Genomic DNA, 27,661 nt, shown 5'->3' with positions numbered 1-27,661 from the left:
GAGAATCTCTTTAATCTCTATGTTCATTGCTAGCACTAAGTGCACACCATAAGGTTTGGTGTGATTAAAAGCTTGAGAAGGATTCTTCTTATGTCCAGTGAGTTTTCTGAACCCACTGAAGTGCATGATAGAAACGTATTCAGTGTTTTTTGTCTACTGTCTTCTAAAATACAACGTTGGATAAAAACCATTAATGAATATCTTTTAACTACAGGAATTCCAAACAAGTGCTATAAAGATTTCTTCAGGCTAAGGGTAAGGTACTCTTCCTTTTTTTCTGCTAATTTTACTTGTTTTGAATGAAATATATAATCCTTTTCAATGTGGTTTTTGGCACTTCAACACATGGGCTAACCCAGAAATTAATGGCTTATTGAAATAACAACTTTGAAAGGGATTTTTTTCAAAGAATGAGAAGGATTTCATTTGCTGCATGCTGGCACACTGATTCATTCATGCTTTATCAGGGCAAAATGAATGTTTGCCCTAATGTATATATAATATATATAACTATACTACATAATTATGTTTTCCAGCAGGTTACCTAATTTCAGTGATTCAAAGATAAAACTAATTCATTGAAAATAATTAGTCCTGTCTTTTTCATTTTTAATTTTAAAATTAGTATTCATTTTGAAAAACTATGCTCTTAAATCATTTTAAATACAAAGCAATTCTTGGGCAAGTATTAATGAAAGGAAAATCTGGGCCTGGATCTCGTGGGTCTAATGCATTAACTGCACATGTAGCCTTCACAAAGCCATTAAGTCCTAAACTAATCCCGTGTTCCCCAACCTACAGCCTCTGGGCCATTTGCAATACTCCAGGATGATTTTTTTCTGGCCCGTGACTTGCACTCTTCCTCAGTTTTTCCTGACAGCTCCTCATGGCTCAGCTCAGAGCTATGTGTGTTGTTTGATACAATTAGCAACCAGATCTCTGTTCCTAGCTAGCAGCCTTTTCTCTGTTTAATTTGTGGCCTCAGTTTTCTAAGTTTTTATTTACCAGTTCCTCTCTATTACAGTATTTGAAATGAATTTTGCACTCCGAAGAATGTTTGTCTTCCTTGTCTTTTACATATACAGTATTTGGTGGGTTATTTACTCATTGCATTTCTTTTTACCGGTGGACATTCTCCAGGAAAGAAATCAAAACACAAACTTTATAGTGTAGGCTATGCAACAGCAATAGAATAATCGTAATTCTGAGTTAATTCATATAACTTCTTTTATTGATATTTTTCCCTTTTCTGAGTATAAGCAATGAACCTGAAACATACTCACATAGTTGGATGATTTCATTTGGAGAAATTTGGCAAAGTGTTTTTGCATTCTTTTATTTATTCAGTTTTACTGCTGGTGACAAAACAATATATAACCAAATGAGAGGTTATTTCATTCAGCCAATTTGTTTTCTCTGATGCAGACTGAATGTTTCTAAGTCATCCTGAACTCCACTGAGCTTGACATCCGTCAGACATCTTGGGTCATTTTTATTCCATTAACATGAGTTTCTATTGCAACAAATCCTTTCCCTGCTCAAATTTATGTCAGAGATAATCATCCAGATCTTGTCAGTTTTCACTATTAACAGGTTGAACGAGTTTTGATATTAATAAACATTTTATTTTCTTGTACATACAACAAAGAAATATTTTATTCTGTTTCCATCTAAGGTTAGCAGATGCAAAGTGGCTTCGTATATTTAGGTTAAATGGATTGACGCGGCTTTTACAGCTGTAACTCCTGATTCATGATCTGTGGTATGGCGTAAATCTATCTATGAGGTCATCAGAATATCACTGTAGTCGATTTTTTTCACCTCTAAGGCAAGGATGCTGCACACCAAGAGCAGACAACAGAGACATGTTCACAGAACATTTTCAATATGCAGAGTGATATGCAAGTAGAAAGTGTCAGTATCCTTTTCCCAAAAAGCAATTTCAATAAATTATATCAAATTCCCGTACTCAGTAGATCACTTGCAGCCTTAGTCCCATGTGCAAACATCCAGTTCTGTGTATAAACAGATGACCCCTCAAATAATTGACTATATTGACTGAGGTGCTGGAGCATGGCCAAAGAAGAGCAACAAAACTGGTGAAGGTTCTGCAGCACATCTTATGAGGAGTGGCTGAGGGAACTGGGGTTGTTTGGACTGGAGAAAAGGAGGCTCAAGGGAGACCTTATCACTCTGTACAGCTACTTGAAAGGAGATTGCACTGAGGTGGGGATCAGTCTCTTTGCCCAAGTAACAATAAATAGGACAAGAGGAAATGGCCTCAAGTTGCACCAGGGGAGGTTTGGATATGAGAAAATAATTCTTTATTATAAGGGTTGTCAAGCATTGAGACAGGCTTGGACAGGGAAGTGGTTGAGTCACCATCCCTGGAGGTATTTAAAAGACATGTAGATGTGCTGTTTCGGAACATAAGTTAGTGGTGGACTTGGCAGTGCAACAGTAATGGTTGAACTTGATGATCTTACAGATCTTTTCCAACCTAAATGATTCCATGATTCTCTGATTCTATACATTTTGAGACAGAGCAAAGAAATTTGACGTAGAATGTAAAAGCTGTGCTTGAAAAGACCTGTCAAATGAGAAAAAAAATATCGATCTGGATGAGATGCATAGGAGCTTAGACCCAAATGTATCAGCTCAGACCAGAAATATATCTAGTTCCAAGTGTGCTATCTTCCACAGAAGCCAATGAGAGAAGGAGTGTTAGAAACATGGCCCGTGCAAGTCTCAGAGATTATGGTTTGAAATAGTAAACATTCTGGAAGTGCAGAATGTCCAAATAGAATAAATTCATCACTTTGATTCTAATCCCCTCTAGAGACAAGGGAATTAATTGCTCCATCTATATTCCACTTTGGACAGATTCCTTGTAATGTTTGGGTTATTATGTGCATCTGTAAGTATGAACTTTTCCCTTTGTGTGGAAGAAAGCAGAGAAGTCCCATCATAATGGAAATGAGTTAAATTATGCAGTAAAAAGAAACCGATAAGTTTAGACTCAATGCTGCAAGTCTACAGCATTGATTGGACAGTCCTATTTGGCCTTAAACTGACAACTCCCATTTAAAGCAGTAAAAAAACCTTGAACATTGTATGTATTCATTAGGAAAACTCCATTTATGAGCCTCTTGGTAAAGACAAAAGGAAAGTGTAATTTTAGAAGATACCTCATATTCAAATCTGATTCAATATATATTAAATCTATGGGAGTCTATGACACAGCAGGAACTAATTGAGATTCTGCAATATGCAAGAAAAGAAATTCCATTGCATTTTTATGTAGCTTTCACTGTGTGAAGAGGATTTTGAACATTGAATTCTGGCTGGGAAAGCCTCGCAGTGCAGACATTATTAATAATGCTGAAATCCACATACAGTATTTCCTGTTGCATCTCAATTACTAGATTTAATTAGTATTAAGTAGCCAGGAAAAAAACAGCAGTAACATTCAACATACAGTAAGGTGCATATATAGTGGGAAACCCTCATAGTCCAATTGTGATATGAGATATAAGACCACCCATGAGGACTGGAGTATTATATCCATCAGTATGGTACAGGTTCTTCATTATCCAATAAGAGTCCTTCTTTTCACCCTACTCTTATCGATTCAATAATTTTGCCTTTACACTTTGTTTCATTGAACAATGAAAATAGATGAGTTGATTGTTGCAAAAAACATGTATCTTAATATGCATTTTATTCTTTTGCCTATATATTTCTGCAGAAAATCCGTTACAGATCATAAAAAACATTTCTTAAATAAAAACACATCTTAAATGCACCCTGTGAGTGCAATTAGAAACATTTCCCATCATAGAGCAAAGATAATGTTTCCTAAACGCTCTTAATTTCATACATCTGTTATGCTCTGTCATGAATTTTTTTCTCCTCCAAGACAATTTTTGAAGGTTTCTGCCAATGTAATTCAATTTAAAGCTTTTAATGTCAGCTCAATGGGTCATGCCACTTTCTCCACATTTGTATTAGGCTTAGGGAAGGCAGAAATATGATGAACACTTTTCAGCAGTAGCTTATATTCATGACAAATGGCCGTTGCATTTTTCTCCATTATTTGTTGACCATATTTTGTAATCATTTGTAATTTTTTTGTCTCTAATGTATACACACACATGCATACAGGCATGTACACTTCTATTCAGTATCATTGTATGTGGCATTTTCTTAGGCCACAAGTCATCTGTATTGCTTTTAAAACTACAAGGTGTCTTCCTCATTCACTTGATTTCAAAATAGGTCTGTAATGATTTTTGAGCTGATTGCTGAACAACAACTATAGATTAATTTTTGACATTGTCTAGAAACTATGTTCAAAGGATCTGACTTGACACTACTATTCATTTTTGAAAGCTACCAGTTCTGCTGGCTGAACAATCCCCAAATTCTGGAGTAAATTACATTTGTCAGAAAACCATAATATCCTGGATATGACTACATTTGTTCTGTTTCTAATACAGTGTTACTGTGGAATTTGAGCTCATTTGTTGTGCATTAGCTGCTACATCTGAACAATCACATTTTGACTGAATACCAGGAAAATACCCCCAAAGTCCTAGGATATTCTGTGCTTGGGGAGAAAAAATCTGGCATGAAGAGAGATGGTGAGTCAGGATTCCCTGTTGCTAAGAAGCCAGGTTTCCTCAGTGTTTGCTAGTGGCTACTGAGAGAACTCCAGGACTGCTCCACTGGAATATCTTTGCAGCCTTTGCCCATTGAAATTACAGACATGAAGAGCTTTGCTTTGCTAAGCCATCTAATTGTACCGTTATCCTCACTCAATCTGTCTCATTCATAATGTCACATCTACCTATATCACACTGCTCTCTTGACCATGGTGATAAATGTTCAGTCCAGACTCACTATCAGTAACTCCTGGTAGCTTATTTCAGTCATACTGACACACTGCCTCAGTTTTTCTGGAGAGCTGCATTCAAAAAAGCTTCCCAAAATAGGTGTGGATGTTTTCAACAAAGGCCAAGACTGTGTACGTCTTCCATTAGACCAACTTTGCTAGAGATAGGAGCATCACAGTCTCATGAATGTAGGCTTATCCTCAAAAGCAGGTTCACAGACCTCTCAGGAACCACCTATCAGCTTCTCAGTTGGGTTTTATTTCCATTAATTCTCAAAATGAGTTTGCAGTTGTCATAGTTCTGAAGTAACAACGTACTGCACCAATGGATGACTGAGTTAACAGAACTGATTTATGGAGCCAAGGTCTATGTTTCAACATGTGCTTTCATCCTCAGATGGGGTGTAGAGTCCTTGTTTACTCAACAGCAGTTTGAAAAGTTGTGGAAATATTTTGCTTATGCATTTTCAATTGAAAGGAAACATTTTGACACTTTTGAAACAGAATTTCCTAGTTTGGCTTGAGTGAGATAGCCCCAGCCACCTCATTTTGTGACAGCAAAATCCTGCAACGCAGTTTTCCCTGGTGGTAAATTGCCTCCTAGGATTTGTAAGCGGGAAGCCTGAGGCTCCGTTTGTTCCAAAGAAAGCAAAATGACAGAAGAACATTTCCTTCAGTGTCTCTGTGTTGTGTAACACCCATAATGGTCTGTGAGATGGCTCAGTGGGAAGTCTAAACAGTATTAGTGCTCTAGGATAATTCAAATGGCTAAATACTCTGAGTGGACCAAGAGATGCATAGAGGTTTATGTTCAAAAACCTTTTCTGCCCCCACCGCATCAATGTATCCTCCCACCCACACGTGCTTTGATTTTCTTGAGATAAGAAAGTGATTTTCCAAAAGGGAATTCCAACACAGGTCTTGCTATAAATTGCTTCACTGTCACCCTTCCTGGTCTGAGGAGGATGAAACACATCAAGATCTGCTAGCAAAATAAACAGTGACCGTTTTCCCAAGGGAATTAGTGGCAAGGGAAATAAAACCAAGGGGAGGTTTTACACTCTCAAACACTGGGGGAAAAAGAGTCTCAGAAACAGTTAATACCATTAGCAGAGCCTGGCCTTATAGCCAAGGGAGATGGTCCTTTGCCTCATGACTGCACACCAGGTCTAACACTGCTACAATTGATCAAGAAAGCAGATTTAAACTATCGGTCTAAGGCTTTTCTAATTATCTTAAAATAATCATTTAACCGCTTGAAATGAACACAGTCACAAAGCAAACCTTCCAGACTGCTCACCACGCACTAACAGACAGACTAATGACCCTAGAGAGCAAGCCAGCTCTTCTGATGCAGCATCATCTGCTCTCAAAGACTAAAGTGACGTGTCCTCTGCTCTCCACGTGTTAGGCGGACCGGGAATGAAGCCACATCACTTCTAACACAAGCCCAAAATGACACCTGTTCAGCACAGGCTCCACAGAGGGACTCTCAGAGCCAGTCCCTTGCAGCTCTGTTTTCATATTCAAAGATCAGTTTTCAATGAAATATTACTTACTTGAATCAATGTTGTCTTGATTCTTCGTGAAGGGTGCAGCAGGCATAAAATGCGATATTGATTTCTGAGATGTAGCCTGGTCCTCTCTTCATGGCCATTTCAAAAAATGCAAAGTATTTTCTTTTCTTTCACACCACAGATCACGTCATCTTTACAAACTGGAGGTCAAGGCCCTTTTATGTTGCCTCATATTTATCTCCTGTCCTTTTTTTTTCCTGTCCTCCTCTCTTCATCTCGCAGTTTTTCTTTCTCCTCCTTGAGTTTTTATTGCCTCTTCGGCTCTCCTCTTAGCTCCTGTTCTAATTTCTGCCTTTTCCCCTGCTCTCCTGAGTGCTTTTAGATTCTGATCTAATTTCTCATGTCTTCTCCCAGTGCTGCTCTCTCTCCTTTCAATCTTTCTGACCCTCACCTGTTCTCCTTTCTGCATCTCTGACTCCAACTCAGCTGCTTCCCTTATGAAGCTCTGGCTCCGGATTTTCCTCCTTGTCATTTCCCACGTTGCTCTTGGGCTGTTTTTAGCAGTCATTTCAATAAAGTTTTCCCTGCAGTACACACAAATACAACATCCCAGCCTCTAGTAATAATACATCTTTTTTTCCTAGGTTGCCTCCCATTTCCACTATTAGCGTGCATATCTTTTTAATGAAACAACCAGAAACAAGGCTTCCAAAATCTGTAATCTGTTGCTGCAGCCTCCTGTGATAGACAAGGGTTACTTCTTTTTTTCCTGAAGCTAGTGTGAATTTAAGTCTATCCCACTGGTTTGGTTTAATTAATTTAGGAGCTAGAGAAGGGTCCAGATCAGAAATCATGATGGCAAAACTGTCTCTCAGTAGTCTATGGCATGCAGTAGGGAAGAATTAATATATTTTGCAGTTACATTTTGGAGCAGTAATTTTACATAGGAAAACTACCATTTCCTGCATACACCACTGGCTAGGTCACCAAAATGAATATTTTAACTGTGAAAAGTGCCATGGAGGCTTGAGCCACAGTTAACAGGGGCTGTGTGTGAAACAGCCTCTAACCCTAGCACTTCCCTCATGCTCTGCATGGTCTCAGAGGAAGGCACATTATATCCTGAGTATCCCAATGATGTTACTAAGCAGCTCATCTGTTTTGCCAAGATTTGCAAACAATTCTTGCTTGGTTTGTGAGAGCTGAAAAGATTGCAGTGCATAATGATATCTACAAATTTTCTGGCTGATATGTTTTCTGTTATCCCACACCCTTTGAGCTGACCGTATATATGGTAACAACTTGATACCGTAATCAGATGAACCCAAAACTTAGACTTGGGTCTACGCTACAAATGTTCGTGGTTGCAAGCCTGAAATTCTCTTTCAATTACTTTGTGTTTTATTTACTTAAAACATACCCTGAAAATACTTACCAGTAAATTCATTCATTAAGGTCAACATAAAAAAGACACGTATGCACTGTCAACATTATTATTTTCGGATTAGAAAATAAGCAAATGAAAAATGGCAACATCTCATGTAGTGTTTTATATATAGTTATAGATACTTATTTACACACAGGTCCCTTAAAAATTATGTTAACCAATTTTCATTGCATCTCTGTTTAAGTTCAAGGATCCTATTTACATTCCTTTTCGTGACACCAGCTCCATCCAGCATGGTCCAAGGAGTTTTGACATCTCTATTTTGTATTCTGACTCCCTCTTGGTTATGATAATAGAAAGCAGTATTTTCTACCAGTGTACAGAGAAAAACACCATTACCTTTGTGTTATTCAGGTGTAGTTAAGACTGTGGACATGAGTCTTCTGTATGGAGAAAAAGTCCTCAGGCAGAGAGTAATCCAGGGTACCCTCACTGGAAAATCTGATCCAAAACCAATTAAAAGTGCCATCTAGGGTCCGATTACTTTCAGCTTGGCTTTGACCCAGGAACATGCCCTTCTTCTGAACAGGAAATCAAATTTTGGAAACAAATAAGAAAAGGATGACAAATGATTATAGCCTGTGCTAATTTCCATTTCATGCAAGTGCTATGGAAATCAATAGAGCAGCCCCTAATCTCAGTGGCAAAACTTCAAATCTCACACAGCTCTTCTGAAGTTATCCGGGATTAGAGCTATGTGGCCTGGTGGTTTGGTTTATTTTTTGTTTTATTAAGTCACAGCAGTATTTAGCCCAAATTAGTATATCCTGCAAGATGAAATGTGAAACTATGGCACAACACACATTTGTCTTTCAAAGCTGTGTTTGGAAGAACTTAAGAACCTTGAACACTTTAAAGCTATTAAGTGGTCAGCTTTTGAGTTAATATGCCTCAGTTCTGACACTGATCTCATAGGAATGCCAGTCTTTACTACAAGTCCTGTGCTAAGGGTTTCCCCCTTCTCTCTCATGATGTGCGTGTCCAGTGTATGATTTCTTGTGATAGGCTAGGTAGAAATTCACCCAGTCCTGTGTCACTAAACTGGAAGTTGTCTTCAGGAGGGTTCTGCTGAAAGCAATGTCACTTTTCAAAGAGTCTTTGCTGGACAATACTTTATTTTGCTATAAATGCCTCGAAGGAAGAATTTAAATTCAGTAAAATCTAACATAACATGTCATTTTATATTCCAGCATTCCAGCAGGCAGAGGTAATGTAGTTCAGCGAAAGCACACGCTCCTTCCAACATGCTGCTTAGCTGAAATGGTGTGTACATTTTATGTATTTTCTCTTTGGTTTTCTCTCTAAAAGATTTTGTCAATTTACAAGCTTTAATTTTTCATTAATGTAACCACTTTTGCTTGGCAAATAGAAGGCTGAATGAAATTCCTAACTGAGTCAGAGCCAATTGAATGGCTCGGGAAAATAGTTTTGGAGCTTTTGCTATTTGGGCTAATTGGTGGGATTAGTCATTAATATCAGCTTCATAATAATGTGTATCTTAGACACCTGGAGTTATTTCTATACTGTGGTAGGTTACCTGAGAGTTTTGAAACTAATACATATCTTCAGACACCTTCAATTTAAGATAACATTGAAAATTATTCCAGGTCTCAGGTACAAGTATACCTGAATCAAACCGTTCCTATGTGTTTAGTCAAAATAAATCCCTGGGTCTGTACAAACTCAGACTAAAAGAAGTCTGGAGATAGGCTGTACATAAATACTTTATAGAGGGTTGTGTACACTAATTAATAAATACAATTTTCTAAGAGCTTTCTGAACCTTGAATAAATATTGCTTAAACAAATGGATGCAAATTATTAATAGAAACTGTACTCTCCCTCTCTATCTATTATTCTTATTTGGCCCTAACTACTTCGATAGCAGAAGATTAGAAGAATAAAACAGGTTAGCTTTGCCAAATAGGAAAATAAAGTGTTCAAAGCACCAAAGAAATAATTTTAAGACTGAAGCCCTGTACAAACCAAAGGATAACGAAACTTCTACTGCTCAAACCTTGTTGTTTAACTTCTAATGGTAAAATCTGTGCCTCCAACTGTTAGATATTCTTGCGTGACTGCAGTGTTGTTTTATGTATGTGAACCAACCTTGCAATATAAGGTGACAAACAAAAAAGATGGAAAAATATATAAAATGGAAGAAGAAGAAAAAAAAGGGTCTACTAGCCACCTCAGGCTTTAAAACTCTTCTTACACACTTCAGCACAAAGTCTATTAAAGCGGAATATAGTGGAAATACAATATACAGCAATGAATGTCTCCAAACCAGCAATTTAGCGCTAAAGCTGAGGGCAGTTCTTATGCACCGACTTTTAATACCGAGACGATTTGTGGTCTCACAAAGTTCCTGCCTTGGGCAAGAATTGTGCTGTGCTCTAATAGGTCTAGTTTGTTGACTGTCAGAATAATGGAGAAATTGGTAGCAGAGGGCCTGAGTGCTGTAAACAGCTGAGATAATTAGAAGGTCTGTCAGGAGGAGAATAAGGCTAAAGTAGTTTACGTTCTGTCACCGGGCGGAAAGTATTCATTCAGGAGGCTGCTGGAATAATGCAGGATATGTTGCCTTATGTCCTAGCAAGCTTGTCCGGAGGTGGGGAAAGAGTGCTTCTCGTCAACTTAGTCAGCTTCCTCTACTGTCTTTCCCACTGCAGGTTTGCAAGAGTTTATATTTCTTATTAATAAAATAATATGCCTCTCAAGCAAAATGCTGACTTGCCTTTTTTAAGCCAAGCTCCTGGGTTAATAGGAAGCTTAGAGTCAAACAGGGCAGCACAGTGGGGCTGCGGAAGCTGCAAGGGCTGAAGAAAGAAGTGCTTTTTCCCAAGCAAAAAAAAGAATGCCACCACCTTAACAGAGGATGCTCTGTGTTGATGGAGCAGTGCTCCAGAAGCTGTTAACACGAGAAGTCTGGTGCCTTAGCCAAGAAACTAGAGAGCAGGGAGTCAAGCAATCTAGAAATTGCTATGACTAAGCCATTTCTAGGCAACAACATGCCTTGGGATGAAGTAAGCCAAAATTTTCAAGGCTGGTTTGTGGTTTTGTGTCTTAGTTTAGCGTCTGACTTCTGGAAAAATGGAGGGTAGCTGTCTTCTGCATAGAAAGACTTCTTCGAGTTTAGAAACTGGGTAGGCAAAGAGGTGATTGCTTGAAATGGCTGCTATTTCAATGAATACAGAAATAGCATGAGTTCAGGAATTGGTAGGCTGTGAAGTTATGCTAAGATTAATATATGTTAATGCTTAATAACAAGCAAGTATTAGTAAGTTTTGAGTTATAGAGAAACAGGGGGGGAGAGGTGGAACAGGCCCGTGACCAAGAGACCCTTGTCCTTCTTTCTCTACCTTAAGAAGAGTCACACATTAACTTTGCTCCCATGGGAGGCTCTGTACCTCACATCAAAGCAATTTGGGGATCTGTAGGTGTCAGATGATTTTCAAGTTGTTGTTTATAGATGCTGCCACTGATTTCATCTCCCAGGGTTGGAGACTGTGGAAAACATTCTTGCATGCTGTTTTTATTTAATGTGGATCTCTTTGAGGATTACCCACATTTTCCTGGATCTGTGGAAAAAGAGAGGCTAGATGCTCAGGCTTGAACTGGATACTTTTAAAACTTGGATAGTTCAAAGCCACCTCAGCAATGAATATTAAAAGGACTCAATTCCACTCAAATATTTAGACCTTTTTCTCACGCAACATCCAGATCCCTCCTACCCCACTGCATTTTAGTGTAAAGGGCAGATCCTTGCCATCAGTTCCCGCCCCTGCTTCCCATAGTCCTTCTGAACACCTGAAGAGCTGTTGCTTTAATAATTCGGTTGTCTTTTTGACAGGACCGGAGGAGTCTTTTTTAAGCTCCTGCAGCACTGTGCAACAGCAGGCAGCAGACAGTGCATGATTGCACTGGGACTTAAGAGCAAACTCCAGCTCACTGTCAATGGCTGTGTGCCAGACAGCTCAGCCTGCAGAGAGCAAAACCTTTCAAAAGGCTGAGCATTTAAAAGGGAGACTGTCAACATCCCTCTGAACACTTAGTGGGGGGATTGCCACAGAAAAAGGGAGCATGTCTGAAAATTGAGGTGTATGGGGACAAGCTGCGCAAAAGGGCTAATTATCTTCCTATTCCCCTTGCATACCTATTAAAGACCACCAAAAATAGCATCTACTTAAGGATAGGGATTTTTTCTTTTCCACACGTTAAGTTAAATGGGCATCCTACCTGTCATTTGGTGAGGTTGAACTGCTAAAGGAAGATGGAGCTGGCCAGAAGCCACCTCCTGACAGCGAGAGGCAGTTCTGAACAACAAAGTTTGGATCAAGATCTGAACTTTTCTCACGTCCAAATATGCTTGGATCCAGGACGTTGGCTGACACCCATCTCTGCTACATCTATTCTGTGATTATGTGTGAATGGCCCTATTGCTGCTCACTACACTTGATGTAATCAATTCCATTTGGGCATCATTCTGCAAGAAAATCTGTTGTCATGATGGCAAATGTGTGATGCTTTGCTGGATGAAGATTTACTCTTAGCCCTCACAAGACATCAATTTTCACCTGGAAACATACTAGTTGGGCTTTACTGATGACAACTTCCATATTTACAATTCTCATTATTAAGTCAACTTTAACTCCAGGTTTAAATGGAGCATCCTTTCCCAAACTGATATCAAGATACTATACACTTGACGGCCTGTGTGCATGTGCAGCAGGCCTGATTCTGACTCTTCCGACTCTTCCTTCCTTCACATCTGGTTTATGCCTGTGCAATCCCGTTGACTTCAGTGGAATCATTTCTGATCAGAATTTGATGAATACCATATTTTCCTATGTATCACCCACGGATTATCTATAAAACCCATGATTCGTCAGCAGTGTAGTTTCTACACATATGTAAGTAATGCGAGGGGAAGTTTACTCTGGGGCCCCCTCTTTCCCAGTAGCCCCATTGCCTCTAATTCCTCTCCTATTTACTTCCTTTACCCCCCAAAATTATCCCCCTGCTTCAGATTCCTCCCTATTTTGGGTTCTGTCCTGCTCTCTTCACCTCTGATTCTGGGTGGTTTGTGAGAAATCATCTAGGGGTGTATTATCAAGTGCCAGTGTTTTTAAAAGAATACCCAGTATATGCAAAGAATGAAGCTAACTTTTTTTCCCTTCTCTTTTCTCTTTGAAAAGTAGAAGAAAAAGAAATTGGTTGGGTCAGCCTGAAGGGAAATTTCAGTTTTCTGACTGAAATTAAATCTGGAGGGAAAAGAAAGAGAGTAAAAAAAAAGACAAGACTTGCATTACATGAAACATTTCATTTAGTTGACAGGTATTCTTTTTTTAAAACTTTTAAAATGTAATTAAGTTTGGCTAAAATTGTTCTAAAAATATCCTTCTGCAATAAAAAACCGAAATTATTTGTTTCAAGAACATTACCAAAACATTCTGACTTTTTCTTTCCATGCCTCCCAATAAGTTATTCCTGGAGTTGAACACATATTCTCTGAATATGTTTCTCAGAAAAAATGATGCCTTTAAAATCTACTCTTGATTAACATGAGGAGAGAGGTGAATCAGAACCTATATATTTAAGGAATCATTTACTCACTCATAAGGTGGGAAAAATGAACAGAGGTGAAGGCCAATAAAATCAGTAATAATTTTTTGGCACATAATCTCTTTTTTAGAAGTCACGTACACAGCTATGATGAACTACAGATAATGTCTTGTATCTAACCCAAAGTCATACAGCAAATCACTGGCAGAACCAAGAGTACAAGTGTACTATGTTTTGCTTCTTGCAATGTGTAGAAACCGCTTGAAAATGGCTGTTTATAGAAATATGTGCATGCATTCTATAACCAAAACTGTATTTTCACTTTGTATTGTGATCTTTCCAGTTTTCTTTTAAGTGAAGGCTGTGCATAGCAATCATGGTTGGATGTCCTCTGTTGAACTTCCACCAGAAATGTGGTCTTATTTCTTAAGAGAAGTATCCAATTACTTTTGGCCTCACATACACTTCAGTTACTGTCAGAAGACAAACGCAACAAATAATGCTATGTAAAGAAAACAAAATGATTATCCTACAACCTCATAAGCAATTACGAAGGGCAAATTACTTGCACCCTCTGTAATTTTTTGCCATTAGATAATTAGCATCAGAAGTATTAATGATCATTTTAACAAATTACCAGATAATTATAATGGGTTTCTTCATTTAGTCATACATATTGTACAAACCCTTCTAAAACCTGCCTATTAATTGAATATCATAGAACCATTATTTATTGTCTTAGCTAAGTAACAACCCACACTGGTAACTAAACCTATTAAACAACTGTTGTATTGATTGTAACCAGTTGTTAGTCTCTTGTCCACTAAGCAATTCTGTGTGGACACAAGCGTCACTGACCAAACTCAAATTAAGGATCAAGGGAAAAACTGTAACGGGTCACAATATTCACTGGGATCACAGACCTAGAAATGTCACATCTCTGACTCGTGTTAACTTCAGCCAGAATGAAAGCTAAGAGTGGAACAAATGCACTTAGGAGTTTACAGGGCCAGCACATGCTGGTGGCAATGCTGCTTCTCAGATTAATTAATTTCATAACATTTCCATAATACAGTTTTACTTAGTGTACTTTTCATAATCTAATTTTAGTTGAATTGCTTTGCACAATCTGCTCAAAATGTGTTTATGATTCAGAATTGTTAGAGTCCCCTTTTCATTCTGTGCTCAGCTGCCTTTGTAAAATCTGCAACAGGGAATAAAATTGGTGAAATAAATTAGAAGAATGCTGCCAAAACTATTTTTCTTACTATCCTAATGTTCAAACCAATTCACTCGGGCCAGGTTTGCATCACTTTCCGTGAATCCTTTCCTAGAGGTATGCGGACAGGAGGATGGCTGGAAGAGTGAATTTCAGGAGTACACCACAAATTTTTCTGTGGGAAGAGGATTTTGGATTGGGGGTCAGGAAAGCTGATTCCAAATTACCCATTTCCAATTTGGGAACAGATATGGCCCATGTGACCTAAGCGTCTTGTCAAGACAGCTTGAATTTGAAATTGTGAATATGCATGTGGATGAGCTACAGACCCAGAAGGATTCAGGGAATGATATGGTACATCTATCTGAATAGACTGAAATTCACCCTTGGGCAAGAGGCCGGGAGGAAGCTCTCAAAACTTGGCTCGTGTGAGATACAAGTCTCACTTGTAGCTTTACCATAAACTCCCTTGGACAGTATCAGTTGTACATACAACATATACATTTGAAAAAATTCATGATCCCCTTCTGACAATTCATGAAGAGGGAAATGACTTGGAATAAATTATTCATTACAGAACTACTCAGCTTTGGCAAAAAAAAAATCTGCAGGTTAAGGGAGAAAGGGAGCTATTGTAGCTGCAATGGTGTGTTGCAGCCATTTTCAACTCCGGATGCTTTAGCTTCGTGACCAGTTGATAATATCCTGCCACTTTCCTGATTTCCATGCCTTTTGTGGGTTCTTGCATGATTCTTCCTCCTGAGAAACCCTGTCCTTCACAGGACTCAGGATCCAGAGGGACAAAGCAGGGTTATTGCTCTTTAAAAAAAATATTGTGTTTCCTTTCCTATGAAAGACTGTAGTTCTAGCTTGGGTTTCCTCACACCTTGATAATCCCTTGTACTAATGCAGTTTTCTGCCCAAGGTCCATCATACCTGCAGTGCTGCTCTTCTGGATGTAGGTAAAAGCAGAGAAAAATGAACATGTAATGGCTTTTCAATGGGATCTGAGTGATGGAGCTCAAGGCTGAATACATAGGCATGAAGTCTGAAAAGTGAGATCCTTGTCCCACTAAGATCTGTGGCCCAACTTGCATTCTCCAGGCATGGTAAGCTGGCACACCAAATATCACTGGCCATTTGTTTTCATGGACATAGGACTTTTTTAATTAAAAAGAATGATTTTTTTTCCCTGCTACTGCCATCCTCAGCTGCCTGAACAGCTATGATGACACCTTACGAAGTTGCCATTACATTAGTGATATTAGTATTAATCACACGTTGCTTGATACTGTAATTGAATGGTTTTTACGCAGATGATATTAACTGATAAAATATGGCATCCTCATGAGAAAACATTTCCTTGAAATATTAGCGTTATAATATGTTAATTTCTATGGAGGATATGAGTACAGATATATGAGGAGATGTAAATTTCCCAGCACTTCTGCTGACAATTTCCATGTCAACATAATTCTTAGGAATTCATACTCACTATTTTGTGATGACTTATATGATGATGTATAACAACTTAAGGGGTTTTTAAAATGCAGTATTTTGACTAATGCAGTTTTGTAAATAGCATGCAGGACTGTTTCTTCCTTTCATTTCTGGGAAGGCTGACGCAAGCTCTTGGTATCACCAGGAAGTCACCGACCTGAATGTCAAATTCTAAAGCGGGTGCTCAGACATCTCTGTATACGTTGCAGCTGCATGTTAGCAGTGGGAGTAAAGGTTCCCTTCCTAAGTATTACAAATTGAGGCTAATACATTAAAAAAAAAGGAGAAAAAGGATAAGCGGTTAAAGGGAAGTTCTACATGTCTTGCAAAGTTGTTGGAAACCGAATTTCAGTCTGAAATTCATGACCAGTAAGACAGTCCAGACAATTTACATCATCTGTAGACTTAATTCTGATCCGTCTTATGTTTTCTTTTGCTGCAGGGTCCCCAAGAAAAGTTGAGTCTGACTGTACTTATTAGGATGTATTGAAATGAACTGTATCAGGGCCCACACTCACCCTCGGCTCCTGGATGGAAAACACAAGGTCCACAGCATGCTGTCTCATTTCTTGCTCTTATTTTGCTGGTGAGTAGTTTACACCAACACAACTCTGCTGGCTTTGCTGGCTCCTGACCTAATGCTGATGCTTTCCATGATTCCCTTGAGAAACAAACTGGAATAACAAGATGAGAGCCTTGTTGAGGGGCACCCCAAAGACAGGCGAGATGACAACAGTTGGGGTTCTTGCATCCAGAAACAGGCAGCTAACCTGGCCTCCTCTCTCTCTTGGGCTAATCTGAATTAATTGGTGCTATTTGTGCCTTTGATACTCAAATGCAGAGCCCGGGGGTGGGAGTTCTCATGAAACAAGTGGCCACTTGGGAGAGCAGTCCCAGGTCCAATCATGTCATGGGCTCATTTGTCTCCCACAGTAATTCACTACTCACTTCAGTCACTTTAAATGTAAAACAGCTGCTGCTGCTTAGCCCTCTTTTAAGGTACCTAACTAGCAGCTTTAAACCAATCCTGAATGGGTCCCATCCCATAATAGTCTCTCACACAGTGGTCATTTGGAAACAATTAACCCTTGATTCAAGATCCTCTTAAAGAATCCTTTTCCAGGCCTTACTGCACTCTGCCACAGTCTGTTGCATTGCTGCCTCTTGGATGGGAATAGCTTTATCCTTTAGGATTCCTTAGCCTTTGCAGCAGTAACCACCTATATGGTGATTGGTGGGGGGGGCATAACATAATTTCCAGGGTTATTGTGCGGAGTTTCCTTTCCCCCCTTTCATCTGCACTGAAGAAAATTTAAGATACCAAATCAAACAGAGTGGTGTTTTATTGAAAAACAAAAATAGAGTTTCCTCTCTTCACTTTTTCCACCCATTGTACCTGGGGGTCTTGTTCATTTTGCACGTGTTTGGCACCACTGCTACCCCTTGCCTCGCTCAGTCCCTAGTGACACGATGAACTGGAGATTAATCTGTTTTAAGGAAAAACATCTGGCTTCAAGCTAATAAAATATCAATTTGTAACAGGGAGGAAAAGGCTCAGCAAGAGGTCTGCATGCTTAGGGCTTTGAGACCCAATTTGACTTGGGAGTTTAATGCCACTTGTGAATTTTCAGCTGTGCTCTGAGCACTTCAAAACCTTTCTCCATGCGGTGGTCTCAGCTTTCTCTGAAAGCCTTGTATTTTCAGACCGGTGGCTGTTGTTGGGAGTATCTCCCAGCTCTGAATCTCCCCTCCCAAGCACCCCCTACCTTTCCCTTTTCCTAATGGCTCCGCTTCCAGATGTGGTGGCCCCTTGCTGCGATGTTAAACTGGCAACACCCTTGATCCAGGCAGACAGACACTCAATAGCCAACTTCTGGAAAAACTCCCCCCGCACTGGCCGGCTCTGACACAAACCAGCTGAAGACATTGCAATGCCAGAAAGTGTTACAGCTGGGCTGCCTGACAGATTGGCAGCACACACGCTGATTTGGGGACCATATTTGGGGGCCTGCAAAGTACTCACTGTCCAGGCACCGAGCCACTAATCACAGTTTACATTAGGCAATCAGATACTTTTCAACTACTGAATGATCTGCTCTTTCCCCTCCCCCCCCCCCCCCCCCCTTTTCACCTTACGGGACCCTGTGTGTATATACAGTACCTCTGTGCTTCACATCTGCACCATGTTTTAAGCTGTATCTAATGCACAGCTACTAATGTCAGCTGAGGCAGCGACAAGGAGGCCAAATCACTGCTGATCTGATTCCTCCTCCCCACTCCCCTAGCCTGATTTTCGCCTGTTCCAGTGCTGAACCACTTGATTATTTTAACCTAGGGGGTTATCTAGTTATGGAAAAATCCTATAGGACTTTGTACAAAAAGAAAGGCTTTATGTCACGCTATAGGAGTCTGTTAGCCCGTAGAATCCTAAGTGGTTTTAAATACAACTCCAGAGATCAGATCTTCAGTGAAAACAATAGATTTTAGAGTAATTTCTTTGGCATGCTGCTAGCTTAATCACTTTTACATAGAAGTGTTTCATTAGGAATGAATCTATGTCATCCCCTTATGCCAAGTCTGATTTCTGCATTGGCCCAGCCATGATGCTGTAGATATATGTTCGTGCAAGATAAGTGTGCCATGGCTGGATGTCTAATGAATACAGCCTCATTTACAATGAGAAGGACTTAGACCTGGCTACGACCCAGAGTTTCTGTTCCAAGGAAATGCTGACATTTTGGAAAACCTGGGTCTCTGTCAGAATGAATAGCTGAGATTTTTATATTTTCCAAGCCAAAAAAGGTGCTCTGAAAAATGTGTACTGTATTAAAACATTAACTAGCAGTTAGGTGCCAATTTAAGAAATATATATAAACACAGAACATGAAAACTCATATTTTAATATAAACATCGAACTGAAATTAACAGAAATGTTTTGATGTTGGTGAAACGAGATATCATAACTTCTTCTCACCAACGTTTTTTGCCACAGCTGATCCATTCCTATGAAAATGTTTTGATTTTAACAAAACTGTATGGTTTCCACTGAATAATTATTTTGTAAAGAAACGAAACCAAATGTGAGAGGTCCCCTGACTTGTCCCACTGAAGAGAAAGTTATCACAGTTGATCTAAATGAACTTCTAACTCATGTTTTCTTGCAGAGAGTCAGCTCCTGAGGTTCAAACAGAGCAAGGAAGGTGCTCTAATGTTTTAACAAATGTTAAACTGTACTTTTTAGAGTTAATATTATCCTCTTCCCCTTTTTTTTCTCAGTCATCTCAACCAAATATCACTTTGCCAATTATGGGTAATTTCCCTATCTAAAAAGTGGGAATACTGCTGTTTACTCACTTTTCTTCAGGTCTTTGCTTAGGTAAAGCACTCATAAGCACCAATTAACCTTATTATGTGTAAACACTGCTGAGGTGAAGAAATGGGCACCCATACTGTTGTGTGGATACAAGAAAACAAAAGGGTTTATTTTGGGCCCAATTTGTAGTTTCAGGGGGCTGAGGCAGAGCTGAAGCTTGCTGTTTTTTCCCTTCCCTGGTGAATCTGGGATGTGACAACTGACAACCAACAGCCAACCCTGATGGCAAATTATGAGCTTTGTGAGAGGAAAAGGACGTCGATTAGGTAAATATAGCGTGTAACTCTGGCAAGGCAGTGCGTGCATGCACACACACTTAGAGTCTGAGCGAGAACAGAGTGGACTTGAGAAATGTATTACGCATTCAGGCAGCTTCAATGTGCCACTAATAAAATTAAGTGTTGGAACATAAATGTTTTAATTTTAGTGCGAATGCTCCAAGCAATACCCCCTCCTGCACCTTTCTTTCCCACCCCCACCCTAGACTAATCCATTTAGAGACAAATTTACATTTTATTTCTCCAAACCCTATTAGCATTAATATAAAGGTCAGCACTGAAAAGGCAGCTTCAGAAGCTAATGTGCCAGTGTGCTGTGCTCTGTGACCAGATGAGGGCACGTGGGTCTCTCACCCACGGAGTATGACAAGAATCTGTAATTTAAGAGGGCAGTCCTCCTCTCCAAACGTCCCCATAGCTCATGGAGATGATCAGGTCACTCTATGGAAACCAAATGGGACTTATTTTCCCGATATCAGGAGGAGGAGAGGGGGGGAAAAAAATCGCTCTGTGAAAAGCCTTGGTGCCATGAAAAAGCTATTGTCAATATTTATGGGCTTTTTGGGAAAAAGCCACTCCATTTGGAAATGGTTTAGCTCCAATAGTGACGTGCCTCGGGTGTCCCTTATTGTAGATTTGATTTACAGGTTAGGTGGGGCTCAAACAAGAGAAGTGCTGGCTGGGAGATTTGGCATCTCCCAGCCCATCATTGTCTTCTGGTGGAGTCCAAAATCTCCATCAGGAGTATCCCTGTTGCTGAGTGATGATTGCAGAGCCCTGAGGAGAAAATTATTCTGGTTTCAGAAGTGCAAAATGTCTGTACGAGAACTGTATGAGCTTGATGCGGTTTGTGGTTTGGTTCCAACTGAGAACCCTGCCCTGGGAAAAAGCTTAATAACCCAGAGTAATCCCATTGAATGTACTAGGCCTTCTTATGTGTATAAAATTACTTACGTGCTAATTTTTCAGAGGATCAGAGCCAAGGATCTTGACCATGCATGCTGGACATCTAATTGACTCATGGCTTTGTGTCTAAATCATGTGAATTTCATCTCAAGTTTCAAACAGATGTTGGGTCTGAAATCCTAAGTCTTAAAAAGGAATGAAGTCAGCTTCATCTCCTAGATCAAGATCCTGTGAAATTCCTATTTTTGTATAATCACAAAGCAGACGCCGGGCTAAAACAGAGTGCTCTAAATTAACGTCATTCCTCCAGGCAAACTGCATCATGCATTACAGTGATTTCCACCCCCCCCATGTACATCTTGGGGTCTTCCTCCTACTCCTGCTACTACTACTAATCCAACACTAAAAAGGCCATATATTTCTTTTTAAAAACCCTTAAAAATAATAAATCTCAACCCCAAAGAAGCTCTCAAGCCACTCTAGGCTGAGCTATCTAATTCACGAATAAACTGATAGAGCAGGTGGACATGCCAAATGTCATTAAGTTTGCCAGAGCCCAGCACTGAGGAACACAAAGGTGAGAAGTATATTCCACAACAAATGACCCCTGACTGGGAACTCCCTGCTACCAGTCCCCCTTGCTTTTAAATTAAACCAATACGCTTACTTGAGTGTCTAGCTTGTTTCATTTGATTCCACTCCAGGGGAAAAGCAGCCTCTCAATTAAGCTTTTAGAGTTTCCCATGTGAAACCAAGGTGTTGGAGGCTCCTGGAGCTCAATGTGGAGAACTGAGGCAGGAGATCTGAGTTTGCTTGCTGCTGCTGCTGCGTGGCATGGTCAAATTGTTTCACTCTGTGCCTCAGTTTCCTTCTCTTGTAGATGTGCATGCCTGAAAAGCACCTTTAAAAACTCCAGGTGGAAAAAGGTGTAGTGTGTCTTTTGGTTGTACATTCACCAGTGTTTCTGTATCTTCCTTCGTTCTCAGGGTTGTGTAAGTGATCTTCATGTGACTGTCTTTTCAACGTGCTCAAACAGAACCCCATAAATAAAGAGCCAATAGAAAAGCCCAGATGTGTCTCCATAGGTGAGGGCTGAAGGAATGCCATAGTTTCCATACCATCACATAGGCAGACATTTGGAAGATTAGGGGCTGCTGAATGCATCGCTGGGGATCAGCACGAAGTTATTTGCAGTTGTTTCTGTAATCACGTTGCTCAGGGATAAAATTCACAGTATGTCTTGCTGCCTGCCTGCCTCTCAGACATGCACCCTGCCACCTGTGTGCCGTGCTGGAGTAGTGTTAATGCCCTGTGCTGTGCTAGAAGCCATATAAATTAATTGACTGGCTAAACACCTGCTCTGTGTTTGTTTGGTTTTTTTCCCTTCCTTTATTTGCTTACAGTTCTCTGTTTAACTGGATGAGTTTTCTTTTGCTTTCTTTCTTTTTGCTTTCTTTTTCCTTTTTCTTTTTTAAACTGTTCAAGACTTTTTGCTAGGACCATGAACGGTTTTCATGCACAGCTATTATAAAGCTGGGTATTTGTGGACTCACTTAACATGAGTCAGGATGGAAAAATCAGGGTCTCTAATCCACACATTCAAATTAATTGACATAAAAATCCCATTCTCAGGCTACAGAAGTGAACCTTTAGTGGTATGCATTGAGTCCTGTAGCCCCCAGGAAGGTTTCCTTTCTTCTCATTTTTGGAGGAGAAATAGAAAAAAGATATTCTAATTCTCATTCTTAACAAATTATTAAATTTGTGCAAGTTTGAGAGCTGATATTTCCAGCTTCTTGGACACCAGAGACTCTGAGGACAGCCGTCAATACAACGGGAAGCCAAGTCACCTTACTTTTGTTAGCTACTGGCCTATTTGTTACTTGTTTCACTGAGCAACAGAAAATTGATTAAGCTGACTCCAACCAAGACCCTCATTTTCTCAACACATTGAGAGGCACAATTCCATGAACTTCAGTGGTTAAAAGGCCTTACTGATTCATATTGTCATCAATAAGACAATCAGGTCTTATGAGAAGGCATGTCCCCTCACTGTGCATTATCATGTAGTGAAGTTTGAAGGATTTTATTGCCTTGTGTCTCAGAACTTTGCTGGTGTGCCTGTCAGAGCTGAAAGAGAAGTTTGCATTAGTGATTCATAAATATTATAAAGTATCAGGTAGAAGTGCTTAATTTGACTGGGGAGACAGGACTTTCACTGCTGTGCCAACATGATCAGAACTTCCTTTTGCTTTAAAATGTTCAAAATTTTGGGCAGGAAATCTCAAGAAATATAGATTTTCTTTGGAGATCCCAGTTAGTCTTTGTTTTCCTTCGGGGAGGCCACCGGAAAGCAGTTGTCTTATGGATATTTTTGTTCCTTCTTTTGTCTCAATTGAGCCCAAGTCCCCAGTACCTGACTTTTGGCTTTATTGACTGCGTTTTCACAGTATGGGCCAAGTCTTCTGACCATGTAGATCATGTAGATCTGTTCAGCTCTACAGAAGTCAACAGAGCCACAATAAACGTGGAAACTCTGAGCTGTGAATGTGTCCCCTAACGCTCACTACAGCTCTCGAAGTCTGGCCCAGCTTCACTAAGTGCAAAACTAGGAATGAGTGGGTTTTTTAGTCACCAGTTTATTAGCTGGTTGTTAAAATCCTGTTTGGGAATTTGGAGGGAAGATCTGTGTGTTCTTAAAGTCAAAACATTTGAAGGTGTCCTGAGGGCTTCTTTCTGACAAGGTTTGAGTTGCTCTTCAATGTAATTGAAGCACCTAGAAGTGACTTTACATCTAATTTAGATCAGATGGGGAGAAGGGAAGGAGCACTCCTCAGCAGTTAGACCCAGGCAAGGTGATTTTTGATTCACTGAACCCAAACATATATGTTTTAGTTTAATAGTGACCTACCCTTGTAAACATGTGTACAGGAGACTGTGGGTCCCCACAGTGACATCTGAAGAGGGATAATGTAGCACTAGAGAAATAAAGAAAACCAGACACCTTACAGTGAGGAAGACATCAAATTGAAACTCCTTAAAGAAATCTCCCACTTCCTATTTGCTAAATCACTCATTTTGTAAATGTCTTTGCTGTTGGTGCTACCACATATAATGTGATCAATAGTATTATTCTCTAGTATTCCCCTAGTTGACTGGTTAAAGAAGATGCTGGGAAAGAGAGAAAGGGGGTTGGATATGGAGTGAGGGGGCTGGGAGGAGGAAACTGTACTTGATCCTTATGGAAGTCAGTTAAAATTAATTGGAAAAAGCTTTTAAAGACCTAAGATGAAGACCAAATGTATCTCAGACCTGCGGCCTCATCCCCGACACTGAATGCGAAGGTCATTGCAAAGCTGTAGATTTATGCGGAAGGCTTGGGTGATGGAAAATGAGACAAAAGCATTTGGATTTTATTATTCCATTTACTCTGACCCTGGGCCATAAAGGGTTTGGAGAGCCTGTTTTATGTATTCAGCTGGTTGCCACACTGACAAGCATTTGGAGCCACTTAAATAAACCACCCCAACCCACAGCTGCAACAACACCATATCAAATACAGGTTAGAGTTGAAATGTAGAGCCAGCAGCACAGCGTCTCCAGCAGGTGCATGCAGAGTGTTTTTTAACCCCCTTGGTTTTGGAATAGTTCCCTTATTTATCTATCGGCTTTGATTTAAAGACCATTTAATCACTGGTATAGATTCCAGGTTAAAGTGTGCGCACATATACACACACTGACACACGTAATAGCAGGGCAAGCCACTTTCTACTGCTTCTTCTATTTCCTGATTTTTCAAGGGACTAACACAGAGCTTGAAAACCTCATGTTGTGGGCCAAAGCTGGGTGATTCTGCCCTGACTGCCCCTTTCCCAGGCTGCTCTATACACACACTGAGTCTCTCAGATTTCTGGCAGCCACTGCCACTTTGGAACAACAAGAGACAGGCAAGAGTAATGTATTGAGAGAAGGGAGAGGGGGTAAGAATCCTGCTTAGAAAGAGGGGAAAATAGAGCATGTGTTTGGACTGATGACAGCAAAACTAGGTATCCAGCCGTGCTGGGAAAGGGGAAAAGGCAGACAGTCGACCGCACATCCACTCAGAAATCAGTGGGAAACCTAATATCAAGTTTCTTAATGTATCTTACATGCTGCATGTGTAACATGTTGAGATTCTCCAGTGGGCTACAGCATGCATTGCACTTACATGAAGGTGGAGAGTTAAACTTCAGTAATCCAAACATTCAGATTTTCTAAAGAAATCACTTTCATCCTGCCTGTTCCTCTTTTGTTCCGATTTTCCATTAATTTTGTGTGATTTCTCATACTCTTTCTTTCAAATATCAATATCAACAGTGTTGATGAAAGTTCTTGTGAAAACCGCTATGTTGCTCACACAAGCCAAGTTGCTCATTTGTTAGATTTAAGGAAAGCAATTCACCTTTAAATAGGGATCACAACTATTCAGGGCAAAACATTTAATAGCCAAGAGAGTTTAAAAAAATTGGCTAAGGAGTATGTCAAATACATTTGAGTAACAAAGCAATTCCAATCTCCTCTCAATAACCCACTAGCTGGAGAAAGAGGCTAATTTATGTGCTGTGAATTTTGCACTCAGCCCCTTCCTAGAGGCTATTCTTTCAGGAGAGAGTCGAAACACGTGATGGTTGAGATGAAATGTTGGAAAAGATTGCACTGCACTAGTCTGTATTTTCCAATCCTGGCTAGATAAGCGGAAGACAATGGCTTGTAGGACTTTTAAGTCCCAAATTCACATTTTTTTGTAGTTTATTTTCCTCCTTAGCACGTTTCCATAGGGATCAAACTGAATTCACTTAACCAACGCCTCTAGTCATGTAGTATTAAGAATATTACAATAAAAGCTAGAGTAGCCAGGACATCTTGCAGTGTTTTAATTTATTCTTATTTTGTGTTATTCATATTTAATTTTGAGTGTCAGTCCTTGCCTAATCTACATAATAATCTAGAATAAAATAGGAACCGATAATGTTTAGCAAAATTCAAAGCCTCTTTTCAAATTAAGCATCTCTCATGAGAGGGAAATGACAATAATATCAATTCTCGCTTTCATAAAGAAAGATAATGCAGTCAGCCCCATCTTAGCCTTGAAGATAATGTTGCATGACAGACAGCTCTCCTTTGCAGTAGATGCAAGCCCAAACTAGGAATGACCACCCTGTATGCGCTCCTGCATTTGAAGAGAGTGATAACCTGAAGTTTTGCTTGATTAAACCATCAGGCATCTTTCAGGGTGTGAAAGCTCTCCTAATTTTTTAGAGCTTGCAGAGTGGCCACAAAGGTGAGGATGTTCTTACATGACTCTTAGCTATCTGTATCACAGCTGTCCACACCTGAGGTGGTCACCCTCCACTGAACAGAAATGGGCCACTAGGTCTCATCCTGAAGTAGGCAAAACAGATGAATCGTGCACCAGAAATGCCCTTTCTCTCCACTGACTACAGCAGAGTACGAGCACGATGAGATCAGATGTAGACATCTACCTTATAGACATGTAAAGTTACATGAGACAAACCCCAGGCGTAGTCACCTTTATCAGCTCTTTGACATGGCAAAGGCCTGGTGTCGCTTTTTTCTCTTGCTCTCTGCCTAGAGCAGGCAACAATTTTGTCTCTCGATTTCTGAAATGCTCTCATTTAATTAATGTCACTGGGCTCAGCTAAGAAATATGTGAGTGAAATATAATTGTGTGGGCTAGAAAGAGAACTAAAGGAGATGAACTGAAGGTCTATCCTGGCCTTAAGCTCAAAGAAACTGAACCTGAGCCAAATGTTGTGCAGAGCTGTTATCCGTAACATAATCTGAATGAACTCTTGATCCAAACCATTCAGGGGAGCCCAAAACCCAGGGCTCAGCTTTTTATTCAGTAATTATTGATGCAGTCTCAATATTCAGTATTGGAGCAAAGTAATTTGCAGGCCTAAACTTCCTACATCTGGAAATGAATTAAAAACAATTCCTATTTATTTTTACATGATAATTAATCTTACTGGATTAGGCAGACCTGATACCTTAAGTGCTTCACTGAGGAGATTCCTCTGTGGTTTATGGACATTTAAAACTAGAACTGGTTGGAAACCGGCGGTTTTTTCCATGTTAAAATTTTCCAAATGTTTGTTGCAAAATGATCTGACAAACAAAAATTTGTAATCTTGAGCAAAACCCACTTCAAACTGAATCATTGTTGGATTTGAGGCTTTCTCACTGAAATATTGAAAACATTCTATTTAAAGCAAATAGCTGCTGCATAAAAATGTGCAAATCCAGTCTTCAATCAGATAGTGTTGTCTGCATTTATATAATGCTAGCAATAGTTGGAATAACTTACCGAGGCTAATAATTTACATAGTCAGACCTGTGATACCAGCTTCCAGAGAAAGCGATCTGGAAGAGCTTCCCTTTTCCTTTGGCTGTTAAACCTTGAAATCTTCCATAAGACATTTACATAGTCCAAAGTAAAGAATGAAATGATAACCAAATCTGGATGGTTTCCAGCATCCAGAATTGGTTCCTTTCTGTCTACCCTAATCCCCTTTCGGCTACACTGATAGTGAAAGTGCTGCTACATAACAAAACTGGCAATCCCATGCTGTGTGCCTTCAGACAAATATTGCAGAGTTTAAGTGTGATATCCATAATGGTCACAGAAGCAGGTGAGAAAGACGAGAAGAATGAGCTGAGTCCAGCAATTGCCATATCACTGCATGGAAAACTGGGGTCATTTGGCTCATAGTCATTGCTGCTTGTCCAGTGTTACATAAGTCATAAAGCAAGCCAGCATAAGAACATAGTATTTGCCTGTTTAATGCAAAATAACCACATATATAGTGATTCCTGCTGATCAGTAGCTTCCACTGAAATTGGGACAGTTGCATTTTAATTGACTTTTTCCCCTACAGCATTGCATTGGGAAATCAACTCTGA

The sequence above is a fragment of the Psittacula echo genome (assembly GCF_963264785.1).
Source record: "Psittacula echo genome assembly, chromosome: 10".
In the NCBI taxonomy this organism is placed as follows: domain Eukaryota; kingdom Metazoa; phylum Chordata; class Aves; order Psittaciformes; family Psittacidae; genus Psittacula; species Psittacula echo.
The sequence above is the reverse complement of the archived record's forward strand: the minus strand, read 5'-3'. Positions refer to the sequence as shown.